The following is a 23,366-nucleotide window of genomic DNA, read 5'->3' on the forward strand; positions in this document are numbered from 1 at the left end:
ATCGATCTGCAACGCTTCGAATTACCTCATCGCTATTTTTGAATTTTGCCTTATGTCCTGATGGTGAGATTGCAGACGGGCTCATAAAACAAATTCCATGATCTATTTTTAGCTCATTCTTAATTTCCTTAAACAAGTACCTATATATTAACATTAGACAAGTACAATGATTAAATATATTGTGTTTGAATAAAATTAAAATTATGCACTTACATCATATAACAAGTAATCGCAGAAATGGCCATATCATCCACAATAAAAACCACTTCAAAATCTTCCCAAGTTATGTACGTGAAACTCTCGTACCCAAATATATCGTCCTCACATTGCACTTTCATGGACTCCACATTTTTAAGTTGTATATCAACCATACGTGCAAACACTTTCAAAACACGATTGCTTTCAACTCTTAGCATTGTCCTTATTTGTGCTCTCGTCCTCCTCCTTTGCGGTGTTCCCTCATCCTTTTCTTTCTTTTTTCCCTTTTCGGTGTCTCTTCTCCTTTCTCCTCTTCCTTTTTCCTTTGTAGTGTCCCTTCTCCTTTACCCTCTTCCTTTTTCTTTCTCTTTTTCCGTCTTCAGTGTCCCTTCTCCTTTCTCCTCTTCCTTTTCAACAAGTTCTCTTTGTCATTTTTTTCCTTTATTACTTTCTACTTCATCTCCGTTCACACGTTTTTTCCCATAAACGCCAAAACTTTTTCCTACAAAAAATATAAATATATCATTTAAATTAGACATATATAATTTCTTTAAATAAATGAAAATATTACCAAATCAGAGTATCAAATGACTAGATGTCTAGGCCACTTCACTAGGAACCCCACTGCATCTTTAACCTTGTAAATGAACTCCTCATCTAGTGGAAATAGTAGTAAAGAGTCTCCTTGCACACTCATTTCCATCATTACTTCAATGTTTTCACCTGTTATATAACGTTATTACTAAGATACAATATTCTAAAAAGTCAAAAAGAAAACTGATATTTTTTGTTATACCTGATAGACCATTGTGCTTCACTATCGTTCCTTTGGCAACTATATTGGAAGCAATATCAATCGCAAGATAACAGGAAGTATCCTACAAATTATATATATATATTAGTTGTAGTCAAGACTGACATTTAATTCATACTATAAGTTAATAAGACTTACAAGTAATTCCTCGGGTGGGTTATCTTCAAAATCTGCTTTGCCCCACCCTTGGCAACTTGCGCCTTCAGAAGCATGATTCATCCCTTTTTGTAGTTTCTCTATTGCACCTTCAATTTGGTTGAACCTTTTTTCAATCTTTTTCTTCTCACCATCTAAGTAGTTATTCACGGTATTGGGTAAGTAAAAGTATTGGTGTGGCCTTACAAATTTACCCATCCCTCGTACACGTCCACATTGTTCCTGGATACCTAGGGCTTGGGTAAGCATGCCATTTGTTCGCAACTGACCTCTCCTAAAGTTTTTGACTTATGCATCTCTTCCTGTAGTGAAAGCAAATATTCATATTCAAAATATTCAAAGGATTAAAGCTCATATGGTGCTATAACAATAAGATGAAAATAAATAAAGTAGGAATGTTCATAGGAACTTACCATTTTATCAACAACAATCTGGACATTCGAGTCATAACCTCCTTTTTTTCATTTGTCTTGCCTTTTTCCACAACAATGCTCTATCAATCTCGTCTTCCACCTTTCCCGTTTCTTGCATCTAAATTAAAAAGAATAACAACAATGAATTAACATAAACAACTGCATATCTAAACTATTCAAGTAATTTACTACATACAATCTCAAGAGTTAGTCCAACATATCCTTTTCTACTCAACCGATGATTGTATTATGTTTCCATGCATTTTTTTAGCTTTCTGACTTATTTCCTGCATTAGAAATATTAAAACACTAAAGACTGGTTTCTAAAACTAATATATATAACAAATACAGACTGGTTTCTAACCTCCCACTTATTTGAAAGTATTTGCGATACAAAAACCGCCCACTCATCTATCTTCAAATAAGGATACATCTCTGAGGGTTGAGCAGATTTGCATTAGGGTCATTCTTAAACTTCTCAATGAATTTCTTATACAGATAATGCTTAAAGTTCTTCCACTTTGTCCCAATGGATTGAAGGGTTCTTCCGACTCTTGGATCAAGTTCAAAATTCATCTGAAACATAAAGTATTAATTAAAAAAATATTATTTTTAATAAAAAAAAGATTAATTAGAAGTTAAGATCAGATGTTAGACTTACCAAAATTTTATTGCCATAAGTCTTCTTTTTTTCCTGTTCAACATCTCGCCAATTGGCATAAGTGATAGGCCCCATTGATCTTCCTACCATGCCCTCAAAGAAAGCAAGTTTCGTTGCTTCAACGCCAATCAGAACACCCTTTTTATTGTAAGTAACGATAACTTTTCCTTTAGTAGTTTTTCCCTTTATTGCCGGACCTCTTTGTTTAGAGTCTTCATCATTACTCAAAGACTGATCCGATTCCATGGTATTAAGTACAACCTGTTTCAACATGATTCAAATAAAAAAAGTTAGTAAATTGCTAATTCTTGCAGTTGGGACAGAATTAATAATATACAGATGTTGAAATAAAAACATTCCAAAAAGTTCAAAAAGATTTTATTTTGTACAAAATATTTTAAATTAATATGCCCTCGCCGTTCGAGCGTGTACACAAGAAATTATCATCAAGTTCTACTAAAGGGGAGTCTTGTGAAAAATCAAAAGTAGCATGGTATTCCAACATATCATCAGTTTCACCATTTGCTCCATACATCTTATGTGGTGTGAAGCCGTGAATAGACAAATTTGCATCTTGTTGATCTTGAACATAAAATATTGTTTGGCTTGACTAGCTAATATGAAGCGTTCAGATTGGTGATCAAGCCTAGCAAAGTTAACCACTGTGAATCCAAAACCATCTATTTTTATTCCACGACTATCAACCCAATCACACATGCAAACAGGAACAATGAATATGCGATAATCAAGATCCCATATCTCGTGTATACGACCATAGTACGTAACAGCTCCATACACGGGATTGGAGACTTTTGCACTAGCAATATGCATAGCATGTGCAACTAGAGATACTCCACTACATTGAGTTGTTCTTGATTCATCTCGAGATGTTGTATGGAACCGATACTCATTTATGGCAAAACCGCTATATTTTTCATAGCAAAACTTGGCCCTTTGGCCAACCAACAAACACTCTCACAAATGTCTTCCCCATTAGCGAAATGTGTATCAACCTTGGTCTTAAGCCAACTAATAAATGTTCGAATGTGCTGAGTCTGCAACCATTTACTATTTCGAAAGGAACGGGGGTTATGATCCTTCAATTCCAACATATGTTGCCTAAATAATATTTGAAGATAGAATCATATTAGAAGTTAGAAAAAGTTTAATGCATTACATAGAGTACAAAGAAGACACAGTGGTTCTTACTCTATATACAACTCCACATCAGCAGTGTTTCGTAATACATAAAGATGAGCTTCATCGAGTAGCTTAGCATCTACAACCTCGACTGTACCCCATGATAAAGGTTTACCGGTGCGAATTCTTTCATCAACACGTTCATGAGGATTGCCAATTGATTTCATGTTTTTTAAGTAGTCTGAGCAAAATTCCAAGGCTTCCTCTGCCACAAACATTCTGCAATACAACCTTCGGGTCGATGATGATTCCGTACATATCCTTTGAGTGTTTTCATGTATCTCTCAAATGTATACATCTACCTAAAATGAACCGGGCCACATAACCTCACCTCTCTAACTAAATGCACCATCAAGTGGATCCTGACATTGAAAAACGAAGGAGGAAAATACTTCTCTAACAAACACAAAGTTAATACGATGTCACTTTGCATCTTGCCTAGCTTATTAACATTAACAACTTTACTACACAACACGTTGAAAAAATGACACAAACCTATTATTGTTTTCCTCACTTTACATGTACACCCCCTTTATTACAAAAGGGAGAAGTTGTTGCATCAGTACATGACAATCATTAGACTTCAAACCATTATCTTTGATACATCATCAGACAAGAGATTCTTGAAATTTTAACAATACCCATCAGGCACTTTTATGGTAGAGAGGGTCTCGTAAAATCGGTTTTTTTCCATGGTATTCAATGTGTAGCACACAGGAAGAAGCCAAGTACGAATCCCTCTTGGTTGAGTTTGTAATTAAGGCTTAATGCCCATCGCCTCAAGATCTTGTCGTTCTCTTAACCCATCCTTCGTCTTGGCAGGCAAATTCAACAATGTCCCATAAACACTCACACACATATTTTTCTCTACGTGCATAACATCTAACTGACGACGAACGAGCAATTTCTTCCAATATTCAAGTTAAAAAAAATCGATTTATTGTGCCAAAATTTAGCTCTCTCATTGATGCTTTCTTTTTCCTTCTTTGACGTTTTTTTCTTTGACGTTTTCTTCTTAGACATTGTCTTCTTACCCCATCAAGTCTCAAACCCCGTCAGATAGTCATAAATCTCTTCACCTGATAATGGTTATTTTATAACACCATCCTCTTGTTGATTGTTGAAATCTTTTTTTCTTTTTCGAAGAGGATGTTGAAGTGGCAGGAATCTTCTATGACCAAGAAAGCATACTTTTTCGAATTTGGCAACCACAGTGAACAAGTATTCTCTGAACATATTGGACACACATAATAACCTTTAGTAACACACCCCAAAAGATTACCATATGCGAGAAATTCATTTATAGTCCAAAGTAATATTGCTCTTAGATTGAAGTATTCTTTCTTATAAGCATCATATGTCTTCACGCCAGTTTCCCACAAGAGTTTTAGATTTGCTATCAATGGTGCCAAATAAACATCAATATTGTTACCAGGTTGTTTTGGACCTGATATCAATAGAGTTAACATCATGAATTTTCTTGTCATGCACAAATAAGAGGGTAGATTATAAGTTATTAAGATAATCGGCTAACATCTATACTTGGAACTTAATGACTTGTGAGGATTGATACCATCAGCGGACAAGGCTAATCTAAGATTCCGTTTTTCTTCTCTGAATTCTTTCCACGTTCTATCAACAAGCTTCCAAGAGGGGGAATCGCGAGGATAACTTAGCATACCGTTATTAGCCCGACCTTGTGCATGCCAAGTTAAGTCTTGTGCCATTTCTGGTAACGAAACATTCTCCTAAATCTGGGGATGGGAGGAAAATACCACAAAACTTTCGAAGGTACATTTTTGGTATTCTTCTTCCAATGAGATGTTCCACAAGTTGGACATTGGGTAGCTTCTTATGTTCTTTCCAGAATAGAACACAATCATTTTAACATGCATGAATTTTTTCATATTGTAACCTACTCCTTTTAGCAATTTCTTGGCATCATATAGGGAGTTAGGTATTCTATTGTTTAATGGTAAGACATCTTTTAGGGCACCTAACAATACTACAAAACTAGCCTCAGACCACCCAAATTGACCCTTGATATGATGGAATTTCAATAATCCACTAAGTGCATTATACTTTGACCCTACGTAAAGTGGCTTCTCACATTCTTCAAGAAGTGACTTCAATGAATCGGGTTCTTTTTCTATATATCTGAAGGCATCATGTAGCATATCTATTGTATAATCAAAGTCGGGAGGAATAGATTTGTTAGGGCATCTAGAATCAAGCTCGGTTTGTCTTTCTCCATGGAAAGACCAAACCTTATAACTTTCATTGAAGCCATAGGCAAACAGATAATAGCACGGTCTGAATTGAGTGGTGCCACAAATTGATACAATGTATACAAGGACATCGAATAATATCTGAATTTGGATCATTACTTTGTGCATAGTCTAGAAAGGTGTTTACACCCACTTCATATGCATCAGATAACCTATCAGACGAAATCCATGCTTTATCCATCGACCATTACTTACCAACCTAAATAATTATAAAGTATTCGCAAAACTACAACTTTATAACTGATGATTGATGAAATATTTATGTAAGATATAAAGAACAAAATGTTTACCCCAAATTACCGAGTACAAAGTAACCCTAACAAATTCATTTTATAATATGTTATAGAACAATGTTTAAGGGTTATAACCTATTCATAAAATCTAAAAAACCTATTCAAAATTGGAACAAACCCTAACAATGTTAGAAAAATTATTGATGTTAGCCTATTCGATATCTTCTAACATTATTGGTATTAGCCTCAAAATCTCTGTCTTGTGCTTGTTGTAATTTAAGTTGAAGCACATGGTTGTAACATTTGAAAGCCTCATTGCCTATATTGTAATCATCATTCAAATAATGTATTCTTATCTAAGTTAATAATCATATTTTACATTACTTGAATTTGGGTGTGAGCATCAGATAGGAGTACATGTCTGAAATGATTATATTAGACAAAAGATTCTTAAAAGTCATATTCTAGTACCCATATGACAGACAAAAATGTTAGAAATAAACACTTCAAGAAAATAATGAAAAGTCGGAGCAACATATAGTTACAAATTTTGACTAAAATAAATAATAAGATAAGATGCCACAAACCAGTATACCCAGAGAACTGTGGATATTATGTATGGGGCATTTATTGAGAGAGACTCAGTAAAGGAATGTCATGTTCCATCCAATGATAGCATCCATGCCAAAGTTATGCCAACTTACATTTATCAAAAACAAAAATTAAATTTCAAGAGGGAGTGTTTAGTTAAACTAGCAAAATAATAAAAAGGGAACTATGCTACTCGAACATAAGTATGAGCGTCGAATACATGTATTATTAGATTTTTAAAGTTATTTCTATGCATTTAGAAGATATTTGGAGGTCATATCCACATATCTATATGTCCCACACAAAATGTCAGATACCGATACTTCAAATAAAAAGAAGAATCCAAACAACATAGAAAGCAGAAAAAGGTAGGAAACGTTGTGTTAGTGAAACATTAAGTACCAATGCAAAGGACAGACCTGGATATTTAAAGCCTCTTCACTAATGAAAAGTCCACGACCAGCAGCCATAAGCAACCAAAAGTAAATCATCTGAAACATGGCAATTAGGTAAAAACTTAGAACTTTTCTAGTTAGCGAATGAAATACATATGGGAACTGGGAAGCAGAGGCACCTCCCTGACTCCTCATTTTTTTTAAACAAAAGAATCCCAAACATAATATAACCTTCCAAAAATCCCCGAAATATATACTATTGTAGGGTCATTCAGACCTATATCGCTTGGACTCGGAAGTGAGTAATGGATACGGGATTTTTTTTAGGTTTGTCCATGTCAGACAATGATACTTCAAGTCAAGTGAAACAAGATATGTCTGTAAACATTTAAACAAGCATAAAAAAACATATATCACAAGACAATCAAAGTTCAACATTTTTGAACCAAAATACATAATCCATCAAAACCCAAAAATCAAAAAGAGATCAAGAACTAGCATAAGAGTCCAATGAAGTAAAAAACCCAAAATAACCCACTTAAACAACCTATGAAATGAACAAATCAGTAGCGATTAAACAAATAATAGAAAATTAAACAAGAATGCATGCAATAAATCTCGATTCAAAAAAATATATATGAAGTAAAAGAATTAAACCCATTAAATCATACAAAATAGAAATCAACAAACCCACAAATGTTGGAATAGAGAAAGATGATTACCTGTGGAAACCCTTGATTTTTGACTCCCTCGACTGCGTTGTGGTGAATAGTCAAACCAATACTGGGAGGTTGTAAAGACAAAAAGGGAAAACAGAGAAAAATGGGGGAAGCACAGCGTGAACTTTTGTTAACCAAGGGGAAGGAGAAGCAGGAAATTAAGGATGAAAAATAAGGGGGCGAAATTAGATTACGACTCCTAAAGATGACACACAAAATTCATCTGTACTCCGTGTTTTTCTAAAGTTTTTGGATTATGACTATTAAATATGACACACATTATTGTAAGTCATAAATCGTTCAGATTTTAAAAAGCATGATATTTTTTTATGACACACATGTTTTGCAAGTCATAAATTAGCGTGTGTCATCGTTCGTGTGTCATTAAAGGTATATTTTCTTGTAGTGATTGATGGGAGGTAGCTCAACATAGCGTTCAAAATTTTTATTCAAAGCATTCAAGATAAAAGAAAACACGACAGACAAAATACAATTCCAATAACTGATTTTCAAATGACCCTAACAATATACCTGAAAGAATTGATTCCAGATGCTGCTTTCTCCAAGGCTTAAAGGATGCTCTCCATGAGTTACATGTGATCTTAAAAGCAGACCACTGCTTTCAGATTTTGACTGATCATTGTCATGAACCACAGACTTCTCCAACTTCCTTGCAATTTATGTCTGACTAGCCATGAAACATCAAAAACCCGAAAATCACACAGAAAGAGAGAGAAAGAGATCAAACACACGAGATAAATTTAAAAATGTTGTTAAAGTTTTACCATGGCAGTAAACAAGGGAACTTATAATATCATACTTACCTGCCCATAATGTATGAATTAATACAATCAAACTATAGTTAAAAAGTGAAATTTAGCCCTTATACTATATATGAATTGAGTAATTCAATCTTTGTATGGTATAAACAAGCAAAATTATAACAATGTTCGTGTAAAACAATCTAAATGTTGGCATGAACTTCTAAAAGTTAACAAAGCATATGAATAAAAAATTGACACAACCATTGTTTTTTAATTGAAAAATTCATTTACTGCTTAAGTTAATCTACAAGTCTGTATCTTCATATTTCAGAAGCCCATCTTAGAATTTAGGCGGCTTTCCATCAATGTCGATATCAATTTTACTCGTACTATAGAATTGTTTTCATAAATAGGACTATTAATTGATATTTTATGGTGCAAACAAGTATAATTAATAATAGTGTTGAGTTAATCGATTGACAGAATCGGCCAAGAGGGGGGTGAATTGGCAATTAAAATTTTGTGGAAGCTTTTCCAGAAAATTGAAAGTAATTGCATAGCGATTTAGAGTGGTTCGACTTTCTCAATCAAAGTCTACGTCCACTACCATAGCTATCCACACTAAGGATTTTCCAACAAATTCACTAATTTGTTCTTTCTTTTGAGGCCAAAGAGATAACCTTACAACACCCTCAAGAATATACCTCAACTCTTGAGAACACTCTTTCCCAAAGAGAAGATTACAAATTTGCAAACTTACAAGGAAATCCTCACAAGGTAGATTGTTTGCACAACTCTAGAACAAAGAAAAGAACACTCAAGAATGAATACAATTGAGTACACGTAGTGTTCTTGAAAGCAAAATGAACATTGAATGAAAAATAGGCTTGAAATGCACAAACTTGAGGTTTGATACTTTCTCTTTGATTCTCTCTTGATTCTAGTTGCTTGTTGTTTCTAGTTGTTGATCAATGGCTTATAAGCTTGTTTAAATACACCTTGAATTAATTCTGAACGTTGGGGATCATTAATGAAGTTATTGGAGCCGTTTAAGTGTGAAAACAATTAATATTTCTACTTGGAGCGTGGGGGGAATCGGTACCCCCTCCTGGGGAATCAGTTCCCTAAGTGTAAAATTCAAATATTCGACCATTGAACAGTGGGGGGAATCGATACCCCCTGGGGAATCGGTTCCCTCCGAGCATACTGGAATTTCTCGGAGCAAAACCATTCATGGGGGAATCGGTTCCCTCTGGACAAACTGTAATTTTTGGCTTTGAAACGGTTCGAAATACTTTGTTAAATTGTTTTAAAATTATTTTAAGATTAAAACTTAATTTTACACTTTAGAAAGGATTTAAAATGAACTTTAAAATACTTTAACTAATATTTTGATATTCGATTTAATATATCGAATATGCTTAGAAAAATCATTTTCAAAATTAAAATTCTCTTAATTTAATTTGTTATATCGAAACATCAAAATGTTTTCAACAATCTCCCCCTTTTTGATATAACAAAACATTTTAAGATTTTCTAATTTCAAAATGAATTTTGATTTTGAAAATACAACTCCCCCTTACTTTAGCACTTTCTCCCCCTTTTTGTTAAATTAAAAAGACCTTATAAAAATGTTTTAAACAAGAATTTTGAAAAACGTAAGCCAATTGATTTATTTATATAAAGCTTAAGCTGCTAAGACACAATCAAAAGAGAGGTTAGCCATTAGTTTCATAATCAATATCCATAAACATGTAATGGATAATTGGTCATATATGTCTAAAGATGCAAAATAAACAAGAAATCCAAATCAAATGTATTAAACATAAGTTCGAACAACCAAAAAATAAACAATCCAAAAGCATTCAAAATATTTTAACAATAATGCAAATATCCAAGTTCAATCCAAACAAGCAAAGCAAAGATCAAAGTTCAAGCATCCGTAGGAGGATCGGGAGAAGGGAAATGAGCTCGCATAGCTGCCATTTCATGAGTGAGTGCATTAATACGAGCGTTGGTTGCTTCATTGTTTGCATGCATCTCCCGGAGAATTTCTAATTGTTAAGCTCCCATTGTGGATAAATGGGACTCTATAGAAGTAAACACGAATATATGGTAGCATATCGGAAATCGAATGTCTCCATAAAAGATTGAAAATATGGAGGCATTTGATCCGTTTATTGTGCTTGCTCCTTGACCTGCTCAGGCTCATCTTCGGATTCATCGATATCTCACATTAATTGTTCAAGATCAGGATCGTCGTCAGCTACCGGTGGAGCTTGTGAAGAACTAGCTCCTGGAATATGCTCAGTGCTTCGAATCCATTCACCAGTTTTCTTATCCTTAATCCATCCCGATCTCGTTAAGGAAAGGAGATTGATTTGTTTATTTAGGGGAAAAGAGGCATCAAGACCAACTCTAAGCCTGGCTATAGAAAATAGATTACTAAGAATACAACCATAAACTAGAGAAGAACAAAGTTTCTTATTTGGAACTTGGTTTACGGTTTGAACAATTTCAGCAAAAATAATCTCAGGAAGATTTATTTTAATATTGTTTTGGAAACAATTTAAACACCAAAGATCTAAAGCACAAAGAGTAGAGTAATGACCTCCGGATGGTCGAAACCACCAAGTGATCATTAGATGAAGAAAACGGTCATGAACATCTAAGACACTCGCATTATCCCTTCTTTTATAATGAGAACCTAAAATTTGTTTTTCATTAGATAAACCATCATTATCTAATCCTAATGAATTATCAATGTAAGCCGAATCAAGATGAAAGTATTGTCCTAGAAGATAAGAACGAACTGCTATTGTTTTGGTTTCAGCTTGATTTTTAATACACACGGCATTAGAATAAAAGATATGAACATGTTGATGAAAAACTTGAGGTTCAAGGTTACAAAGTTTATCAAATTTCCACTCTCGTAGGAGAGGGGGATACCTAAAATTGATATCAATCATAGCCTGAAGAGATAGGATACGTTCTTCCCTAATTTTTTAAGATTCAAAATATTGATAATACCAAAAACGATGATTTCTAGGATCAGGTTAATTGAAACACGAGTTTTGGATAGTCAAATTTGGATCAATGGGATTAGGATTAGTAATGGAGGGATAGGTGGAGGATTTGGAGGTGGGTTGGATTACGGTTTGAGCGACTAGATGATGACCTAGCACGTTTAGGATTGGACATGGTTTAGGAAATCGGAATAGAATGGATAACATTGAAAGATGAGATTGAGTGGATTTTGATGTTGTTCGCACGATTTTAATGTTGCTAGCAGGTTTAGGATTTTAAAATTGATGAAATTCCGACTAGAAATAGATGTTATGAAGCAAAGAGGATATAGGGAGAGAGAGAAGAGCAGCACGGCAATAGAAGAAGATAAAGAGGGTTTGAGAAAAATAGGGTGTTCTGCCCATAAAAACCAGAACCCCAGGGGCGTATTGATTCCCCTACAGGGGGAATCAGTTCCCATTCAAAGGGGGAATCGGTTCCCTTATGGGGTATCGATTCCCTCTACCAAATATTTAAAAAATCTATATTTTAAACATCCAATAGTGCTAAATTAATTAATCATGTGGTATTGGCAACTCATATTTCGAAAATTAACTATGTTCAAACAATCAAATTTGTCATTAAACATCATTTGAACAAACAATTAATTTTCACTAATAATCATAAACTCCCCCTAACTAATAACAAGAATGCAATCAAAAATATTATTTTAAGCATTTTTCATTTATTCTTAAAAGTGCTAAAAATTATTTTTAAACACTAAGTGAAGATAGGCTAGTTAAACCTAATTCTCTCCTAAGTGTCCAAAATCTTTCCTTATCTAAGGGTTTTATAAAAATATCTGCTAATTGGTGCAAAGTATCAACAAATTCTAGAATTACATCTCCTTTAGCGACATGGTCTCTAATGAAGTGATGTCTAATTTCAATGTGCTTAGTTCTAGAGTGTTGGATGGGATTTTTAGTGAGACAAATAGCACTAGTATTGTCACACTTAATAGGAATAGTACCTACTTCAATTCCATAATCAAAAAGTTGTTGTTTCATCCATAAAACTTGTGCACAACAACTACCGGCTGAAATGTAATCCGCTTTAGTGGTAGATAATGCAACACAATTTTGTTTCTTTGAAAACCAAGAAATCAACATATTTCCAATGAATTGGCAAGTACCGGAGGTGCTTTTCCTATCTAATTTGCATCCTCCATAATCCACATCAGAAAAGGTATTCAAGCTAAAGCTAGAGTCTCTAGGATACCAAAGTCCTAAACTAGGAGTGTCCTTAAGGTATCTAAAGATTCTCTTAACAGCTAGTAAATGTGATTCCTTAGGGCATGATTGAAATCTAGCACATAAACAAACACTAAACATAATGTCTGGTTTACTTGTAGTTAGATAAAGTAAAGATCCAATCATTGACCTATATAATTTAACATCTACACATTTACCTCATTCATCTAAGTCAAGCTTTGTTGAAGAGCTCATTGGAGTGTCATGAGGCTTGCCATTTTCTAGTCCAAATTTCTTGAGCATATCTTTGACGTACTTAGCTTGATTGATGAAGATGCCATCTTTTCTTTGCTTGATTTGGAGTCCCAAGAAAAATGAGAGCTCCCCCATCATGCTCATTTTGAATTCGCTTTGCATTAGCTTAGAAAATTCTTGGCAAAGAACATCATTAGTATAACCAAATATTATATCATCAACATAAATTTGAACTACTAATAAATCTTTACCTTTATGCTTTAAAAACAATGTAGTGTCAACCTTCCCTTTTGAAAGACCTTTTTCAATTAAAAAGTTTGACAATATTTCATACCAAGCTCTAGGAGCTTGTTTTAAACCATAAAGTGTTTTTGTCAATTTAAGAACATGATCCGGAAATTTTGAATCTTCAAAACCTGGAGGTTGTTCCACATACACTTCTTCTTTTATAAAACCATTTAAAAATAAACTTTTAACATCCATTTGATATAATTTAAATTCATGAAAACATGCAAATGCTAATACATTCTAATTGCTTCCATCCTAGCTACGGGAACGCATGTTTCATCATAGTCTATGCCCTTTTCTTGAGTATACCCTTGAGAAACAAGTCTAGCCTTGTTTCTCACTATATTACCACTCTCATCAAGCTTATTCCTAAATACCCATCTAGTACCTACAGTAGATTTATTATTAGGCCTTTCAACTAATGTTCTTTCTTTACTTCTCTCAAATTGATTTAAATCTTCTTGCATAGCCATAATTCAATGTTCATCATTTAATGCTTCTTTAATATTTTTAGGCTCTATGCATGAAATAAATGCAACATAATTACAAATATTTCTAAGAGAAGATAGAGTTATTACCCCTTTGGATGGATCACCTATAATCTCACCATCCTTGACATAGTTTTACTCTATTGGATAAGATACTTCCCTTTCTTCAATGGTTGGATTCTCGAGAGGATCATGAGTTTCCTCATCTTTCGTTTCTTCCTTTGATGATGATTCTCCAACGTCATGTCTAACGTCATTTGTATTTATAATACCTACATCATCATTAACACAAGAATCCTTCCTCGGAAGGAGATTATCATCGAAAACAACATGTACAGGCTCTTCTACAACTAAAGTTCTTTTATTAAATACTCGATAAGTTTTAGAATTTAAGGAATAACCCATAAAAATTCCTTCATCACTTTTAGCATCAAATTTGCCAAGGTTTTCTTTACCGTTGTTTAAAACAAAACATTTACATCCAAAAGGATGAAAATATCTAATGTTAGGCTTTTTATTTTTGAAAATTTCATATGGAGTTTTCTTTAAAATTGGCCTAATCATTACTCGATTTACAACATAACAAGCGGTATTTGTGGCTTCCGCCCAAACAATTTTGGCAAATTATTTTCACAAAGCATGGTTCTAGTCCATTTCTTCTAAAGTTTGATTTTTCCTCTCAACAACTCCATTTTGTTGAGGGGTTATAGGTTCTGAAAAATTATGGCTAATACCATTAGAATTACAAAACTCATTAAATCCAAGATTTTCAAATTCAGTGCCATGATCACTTCTAACACTAGTGATAGAGTAACCTTTTTCGTTTTGGATTACTTTTGAAAATGTGATGAAATTTTCTAATGCTTCATCTTTAGTACTTAAGAATAGAAACCAAGTATATCTAGAATAGTCGTATACCAAGACAAATGCATATTGTTTTGCACCCAAGCTAGTAGTCCTAGTTGGCCCAAAAAGATCTATATGGATCAATTGTAATACTCTACTAGTTGACACATCATTAATGGATTTAAAAGAAACTCGCTTTTGTTTTCCTTTAGCACAATCATCACAGATTTTATCATTATCAAATTTTAGTTTAGGCAGCCCTCGAACCAATTCTCCTTGAACTAACCGTTGCAAAACACTCATGCTAGCATGTCCTAGTCTCCTATGCCATAACCAACTATCATGCTCATCCTTAGCACTAGGCACAAATTAGTCATATCAATAGAATCTAAATGCACCATGTATATGTTTCCTATTATATGACCAACAATCATAATCCAATTAGATGCAATGTCAATGACTTTACAACCATTAATTTCAAATATGACATTGAATCCCTTATCGCATAATTGACTAATACTCAATAGATTATGCTTTAATCCATTCACATATAACACATTTTTAATTTTTATGGAAGAGGTATTACCTATAGTACCAATACCTTTAATGTGACCTTTTGAATTATCACCAAAAGTCACTTCTCCTCCATTTTTGGCATTAAGCTCTATGAACCGGCTTTTGTCTCCGGTCATGTGTCTCGAGCATCCACTATCAAGGTACCTTGAATTTGGATTTATTTCCCGTGCCTTGTAGCAATGCTCCTTTTCCTACAAACGTAGATTAATTTCTAATTTTTGGTACCCAAATTCTTTTGGGTCCATATTCATTAGTTTCTAAAATCCTTGTCCCCTTTGGTATCCATTTATGAAGGACATCCTTATCTAGTAGTAATGAATTTTTTAGGAACCCATATACTCCTAACAATTTTACCATTCAAGGTTCGTTGAGGACTTCTATGATTGTAGTTTCTAAAACTTTTCTTAACAAAGTTGGATTTTGAATTCTCACCTTTTTCAAAAAAATTTGTTCCAACCTTATTAAAAGAAGTTTAAAGATCATCAATCTTCTTTTGATGATCATCATGAACTTTTGAAAGTAAGTTATGCAAATCAGTATTTTTCTTTTCAAAATCATGATTTTTTATTTGCAATTCTTTGATCTTACTTTCAAGCTCATTGTTGGTCTTGGATATAAGACTTTTTTCATTTTTCAATTTTGAAATATCACTTTTGTATTTTGAAAATAGAGTCTTATAACCCGAAGCCAACCCATTACTCTAATAACTCATCATAAGATAATTCATCCAAATCGAATGAGTTAGAGGTTACCTTAGAATCTTCCCCGATAGCCATCAAGCACAAGTTTGCAACTTCTTGTTCCTGTTCATCGGAACCTTCTTCATCGCTCCATGTAGCTACATGAGCCTTGTGCTTCTTTTTAGATTGACCTTTTTTCTTTAATTGTGGGCAATCATATTTGACATACCTCGGCTTTTTGCATTCATAGCAAATGATCGGGTCTTTCTCCTTCGATTCAGTTTTGAAGCCTTCATGACGTTTGAATTTTCTTTCTCGGTTGGGCATCATCAACTTTCTGAATCGTTTGGCAAATAATTCCATTTCCTCGTCATCATCATCGTCATTCGAATCACTCTCATTTTTGTGGATTTGAGAGCAACTCCAATGTTTTTCTTCTTCTCCTTCTCCTTTGGTGTCCCATCAATCTTATCGAGGTCTACTTCATCTTCAAGCATCATTTCATGAGTGAGAAGGGAAGCGGTTAGTTCTTTAAGAGTTAAGGACGTTAGATCCTTAGACTCGATGATTGCCGTCTTCTTTGATTGCCACGATTTTGGAAGGGAGTAGACTAACTTCCTCACAAGCTTTTCATTTGAAATGATCTCTCCATATGATTTGAGACCATTGACAATCATTGAAAATTATCTGTCATAGCTTTGATATCTTCATTTGGTTTCATCCTGAAATTTTCATAGCTATGTGTTAGAATACTAATTTTAAATTTCTTTACCTCATCGGTACCTTCATGAGTGACTTGAAGTTTGTCCCATATTTCTTTGGCGGTTGTACAATATGAAACTCTTCCATGTTCATATGGTCCAAGAGCACAAAATATGATATGGATGGCTTTGGACTTGAGCTGGAACATTCTTGTCTCTCCTTCACTCCACAATCTTGGATTAGTGAGAGGCTTGATGTATCATTCTTCTATGACATTCCATGCTCCCATGTCACTTGCTTGAATGAATTACATCATCTTATTTTTCCAATAGGTATAGTTAGCCCCATTGAAGAAAGGAGGCTTGTTAACGGGCATCGAATCGAGACCAGAGTCGAAGTTTGAAGTAGAGGCCATTGATGACTTTGATTATCGATGTAACTCTTCCTGAATCGAATCAAGAGGCGATTAAACCTTAAAATGAGTTAGGCTCTGATGCCAATTGTTGAGTTAATCGATTGACGGAATCAGTCAAGAGGGGGTGAATTGGCAATTAAAATTTTGTTGAAGCTTTTGCAGAAAATTAAAATTAATTGCGCAACGATTTAGAGTGTTCGACTTTCTCAATCAAAGTCTACGTCCACTACCTTACCTATCCACACTAAGGATTTTCCAACAAATTCACTAATTTGTTCTTTCTTTTGAGGCCAAAGAGATAACCTTATAACACCCTCAAGAATATACCCCAATTCTCGAGAACACTCTTTCCCAAAGAGAAGATTACAAATTTGCAAACTTACAAGAAAATCCTCACAAGGTAGATTGTTTGCACAATTCTAGAACAAAGAAAATAACACTCAAGAATGAATACAATTGAGTACAAGTAGTGTTCTTGAAAGCAAAATGAATATTGAATGAAAAATAGGCTTGAAATGCACAAACTTGAGGTTTGATGCTTTCTCTTTGATTCTCTCTTGATTCTAGTTGCTTGTTGTTTCTAGTTGTCGATCAATGGCTTCTAAGCTTGTTTAAATACATCTTGAATCATTTCTGATTGTTGGGGATCATTAATGAAGTTATTGGAGCCGTTTAAGTGTGAAAACAATTAATATTTCTGCTTGAAGCGTGGGGGAAATCGGTACCCCTCCTGGGAAATCGGTTCCCTAAGTGTAAAATTCAAATATTTGACTGTTGAACAGTGGGGGGAATCGATACCCCCTGGGGGAATCGGTTCCCTCCGAGCATACTGAATTTTCAGAGCAAAACCATTCAGGGGGAATTGGTACCCCCTTGGGGGAATCAATTCCCACTGGATAAACTGTAATTTTTGGCTTTAAAATGGTTCGAAATACTTTGTAAAATTTTTTGAAATTATTTTAAGATTAAAACTTAATTTTACACTTTAGTAAGGATTTAAAATGAACTTTGAAATACTTTGAGTAATATTTTGATATTCGATTTAATATATCGAATATGCTTAGAAAAATCATTTTCAAAATTAAAATTCTTTTAATTTAATTTGTTATATCGAAACATCAAAATATTTTCAACAAATAGTGTTCACGAAAAAACGTTTAAATGTTGACATGAACTTCTAAAATCTGAGACATATATGAGTTCAAATTTCACAAAGCATGTGTTCTTTAATAGACAAAATTCTTTAGCCGCTATAGTTCTATCTACAGATACGTATTGTAAGATTTCAGAAATCTGTTTCAACATTTAGACACTTCTCTAGTAACCATTATTGATTTTACTTACCTGTGATGAAATCAAATATTTGATGATTAAATTACTCGGGTTTATAACTAAATTGCAGTTTTTACCTATAGTGACTCATCTTTAAACTATTTTAACATGCAAAAGGAAAAGAACACACTTATGTGATTCATCAATAGCTCTTCTTTAAATTGTGTGTACTCGGACCTTTTCTTAGCTAATTCAGACAACCACTGCACACGATCCGGTGGTAGATACCCTAATAACAACTGCCAAAGTAACCCAACAACCCTACCTCAGCTTAATCCAAAAAGAAATAAAGGAAAAAAGGAAGGAAGGAAAATTAAATGCATCGGAATTGATGATACATTTGATTCAGAGACTAGAAATATCGGAAGTTTAACAATTTTCAAATTTCTCATCAACCAAACAGAGAAGAGAGATACACCACCTTCCACACTTTAGACTTGATTCCTGCACCGTCAGGAATCCCCTGCAACGCAATCTACCGCAATTCCGCAAATTTATTGACTTCTTTGACAACTTACACAAAGAAGATGGGGATTAAAAAGAAACACAAAATCGGTAAAAAATGGAGAATCAATTAAAAAACCTCGGTTAAAAGCTGAGTCTGGCAAGAGATATTATCCGACAAACTGCCGAAAGAGTTAGCGTTTTGGTCATTATCATTTCTATTATCGTCAATATTTTTATCAACTTGATCACTGAATTTATATTTGGGGGAAGTAGCAGAGCTGCAGTGGGAGGAGGCACGGGAACCGGAGGCTGAATAATTGGCTCGGAGACGGCAACATTGGTGGGGGTGGGAGAAGGGGAGATGCGGTCGTCGCCGCTGAGAGTAGTGGACCAGAGCAAACTGTTGAGCCAATCGGGAATTCAATCCTTCCCTATTTCAAGGTTGGAATCGAGACTTGTTCTTTTCAGAAATATAAATAACTTTTATAATTCTTTTGAAAATTTTGAATTTGATCAAATTGATGAATGTTTGCGGGACTGATTTCAGAGTTGAAGGGTTCGATTTAATATTTAGTAAACTACTCAAATGACCAGATAATTATCATTTACTTTCAATTTGCCGGTATGGTCACATAATTATTTAAGTGATTTTAACCGAACTATCAGTTGTTAATATTTAACGAAAGTGATTATATGAAAGTGAAAAAAATTAATATAATTATGCATTTGATCTTCAATCATTGTACATTAAAACCCATTTGGTCCTAATAGTTATGGGAGATAACACATGTAATTATACTAATTTTATTAACTATCATGTAAGCATTCTCGTTAAATGTTAACGAAAGATAACTTGATTGAAACCACTTAAATAACTATATGGTCATATTGACAAAATTGAAAGTATGATGGTTATATTAGCACCAAATCCATAGATAAGTGCTCGTTTGAGTAATTTACCTTGTTATTTATTTGGGTAAACTAGTACGGATGATCCTTTTTATTTATCTTATTTTAGTCACCAATTTTAAAGAAATTATGTTTTATCACTTACATTATTCATTTTACACTTTAATCATTAAGCTATTATCTCCGGTTAGTTTCTTGGCGCGACACATCCGTAAAAGTGATTAAATTTTAAATTTACCTCTAAATTTTAGACATAATATTAATGTGATCCTAAAATTTAGATAAAATGCTAATTTAACCTCTAAACTTTAAATAAAATATCAATTTGATCTTTGAATCTTATTAAAGTCTCTGTCATTGGTTGTCATCGGTCACTGCCAATTTTTGTCACCGATTATAGTTGATTTTTGTCACCCACAACCTTTTAATCCCACAATTTCTAGTTTTCTCCTTTTTGACCTCCTAAACACAATTCCAATGTATGTTTCATCGAAAAACAATAAATTTCATAAACTCAGTCTAACCCCTTTAATTGTTTTAAAAAAAATAAACTATAATGAAATTTTTTTATATCATATCATATTCATAATATACTAATTTTATTTATATTAACTTTGATAAATTGTATGTTCCTTTGAAAATAAAGACAACAAAAATTTAAATCTAAATTATAATACATTTATATTATAATGCTAATAATTCAATTATATAAATTTTAATAAACTGTATATTACATGTATTTTTTTCTTCATTTTACACTATTTTATGTACCATATAAAGTACTTCACGTGTAATTTTTTAGTATTAAAAAATTTGAAATTCAATTCTCATTACAAATCATCCTACACTCATTATTTATTAGGATAAACTACGTATTAAATTATCAATTTTGGTTTGTTTTGATACTTAAATTTTTAATCTTTTCAAAATAATATTAATGTTTGGTTTTCTTTTCATTTTAGTACCTCGCCATTAAAAATTTAACGCATTTAGTACCTAACTACCAATTTTGGTCCTTTTTAGTTCCTAAACTTTCAATATTTTCAAAACTTAATGTTAAATTTTGAATGGGAGTAATAAAATGAAAAAAAAAACTAAACTTTTTAACGTCGATGTACTAAAATGAATCAAAAAGTAAATTTTAGGTATGATTTTGAAAATTTTGAATGTTTAGGTACTAAAACATATCAAAACTGATAGTTTAAGTACTAAACGTGTAATTTACCCTATTTATTAATTTGGCCTATGTCTATTTATTTAGATAATTAATTTGATATTATATTTTTAAAAATTATTATTTAGATAAATCATAATTATTATTTATATGTAATTACTTATATGGTTACATTTGTAACACACTCGATCTGGTTTAGTCGAAAATCATATTAGAGATATAATCATAGATCAAAATTTGAAGTTTAAATGTACTATTGTCTCCTAAAATATGTCATTTATACTGAGTTGTTCCCTAAAATATTTTTTGAGATGTTTTACTCCATATAGTTTAAATTGCTACATCATTTGTCTCGCATCGTTAATTTCATTAAAAAAACTAAAGGTAAATTACATATTTAATCATTCAACAGTTTCGTTTTGATCACTCAATTATTTTACTTTTTCAAAATCATAATTAAACTTAAGGTATTATTCTATTTTAATCCCCAATTATTTTATCTTCACCGGAGCTCACTTGAACACATTGAAATGTTGTCGGAAATGTTAGTTCCATGGTTTTCAGAACCGGACCAGTCAGCTAACGGCCGTGCTACCGGTTCACTGGTTCAACCAGTCGAACCGGTCAGATTGGTCGTAAGAACCAGACGACGTCATAATTATTTAAAAAATTAAATAAAAATACGAAAAAACATTTAATAAAAAAAATTAGATTGAACCAGTTCACGGTCCGGTCCGGTTCAAGCGGTTCAAAGCCGGTTCAAACGGTTCCTTGCGGTTCACTAGAACCGGTTCAACCGGGATAGAATGGACCAGACCAGGCAGCGGTTCCCGGTTGAACCGACCGGTCCGCGGTTGAACCGACTGGTCCGGTCTGGTTTTCAAAACAGTGGTCAGTTCAACTAAAAATCCCCCACTTTTAGCCCTAAAAAATATGTCACTTTTTTTATTAAACTAATGTGATTACAAAGTATTATTTATTCTAAATACCCTCAATCATTTGGCAGTAAATGCTCAATCACCCTACTACAATGGCTGGTGTTCGAACTCGTGACCTCCAGAACAACAACGATTCCTCTAACTACTAAAGTTAGTTGGTTCATGCCCCTCTTTTAATTCAATAACCATTAATCATATATTTCAATCTTAACTAATAATTTGTACTTGTTTTATTTAAAAAATTTACATAAAAATATTTTTAATAATGTTAATAATCGTTTATAATTAAAATATTTTCATTAATTTCGACTTGATGAAAACAATGAAAATAAGACATTACATATAATAGAGGGACAATAAAATTTTGTCTATATAACTTGAGACATTTTTTTGCAGTTGACCTCACATCGCACAAAGAACAAATCTGACAATATAATAACATACCTCAACTCAACGTTCCTTTGCTCCAATTCAACATCTCTCTGGTCTCCGGTATTCCATAAGAGACCAAAATGAAGATCCTCTTTTACTGATTTAAAAGCTTTATAACTTGAAATTACATTTGCTATGAACCCAAAAAATCATATATAAAAACCCATAAACACAAACCCAATCAAGATACATAAAACACCACCAGCATCGATCTTTCCCCCTTGAGTTAAGTGTAAAAAGAAGAAGCTTGAAGAAAACCTTATGTAAACTGAACTACTAACATAAAAATATTAAGATTTCTGGGTGGACATGTGCCCACCCTGGCCAAAGCCTACATCCGCCACTGGTGGCAACAAAGGTAAGAAAGATTATGAGTTCATAAGGTGTCGTACTTGCTGCAGAAGCAAAGGATTTGAATGCCAAACTCATATCGCAAGCACTTGGTTCCCACCTACAGACGCCATAGAGGAACGCACATATCTCTTCTGTTTCGCCACACCATAACCCTAAAAGTTTTAGACAAAAATCCTTCTTCAGGTACCCTACCCTTCCTATTTCTATGTATATATATACACAGATAGAGAGAGATCTCTTCTGTTTCCCAAACAATCAGTTTTCCTCTTTTAGGGTTAAAAGTGGGGGATTTTTAGTTGAACTGACATCTCCGGTAACGTTCAGTGTGTTTGAGTGAGCTCAGTTGAAGATAGAATAATTCGGGAGTAAAGTTGAATAAAAATTTAAGTTTAATAGTGATTTTGAAAAGAAAAATAGTTGGGTGACCAAAATGAATAGCAGAAATAGTGAATGACTAAATATGTAATTTACCTTTGGTTTTTAACGGAGTTAACAATTTGGGGCAAACGAGAGAATGATTTAAATTTTATGGGGTAAAACATCCCAAAAATTCTTTAGGGGACAACTTAGTAAAAATGACATACTTTAGGAGGGCAATGGTGCATTAAGCCAAATTTGAAATCAAATGAACATTCATGCACATAACTTGACAACCTTTATCTTAAGACCAAATCATGACATAATTTCCATCATTAATCATTTTTAGAGGAATTTATTGATTAACGACAAAAAGTGTAACTTTTCAAACGTTTCAGGACCTAAGTAAAAATAACTTAAACTTACTATATATTAAGCTCCTTAAACATCACTTAAGAGTAGATTAGCCCAAAGTGAACTTAGAA

General features: G+C 33.3%; 1 pseudogene; it reads right to left on the minus strand.

Moving 5' to 3' along the window:
- The window catches only part of LOC120126116, a 38,394-nt pseudogene extending 15,795 nt beyond the window's left edge, over positions 1-22,599 (minus strand).
- Between the last annotated feature and the right edge of the window lie 767 nt (positions 22,600-23,366).

The sequence above is a fragment of the Hibiscus syriacus genome, unplaced genomic scaffold, assembly GCF_006381635.1.
Source record: "Hibiscus syriacus cultivar Baekdansim isolate YM2019G1 unplaced genomic scaffold, ASM638163v2 tig00110450_pilon, whole genome shotgun sequence".
NCBI classification, from domain to species: Eukaryota; Viridiplantae; Streptophyta; class Magnoliopsida; order Malvales; family Malvaceae; genus Hibiscus; species Hibiscus syriacus.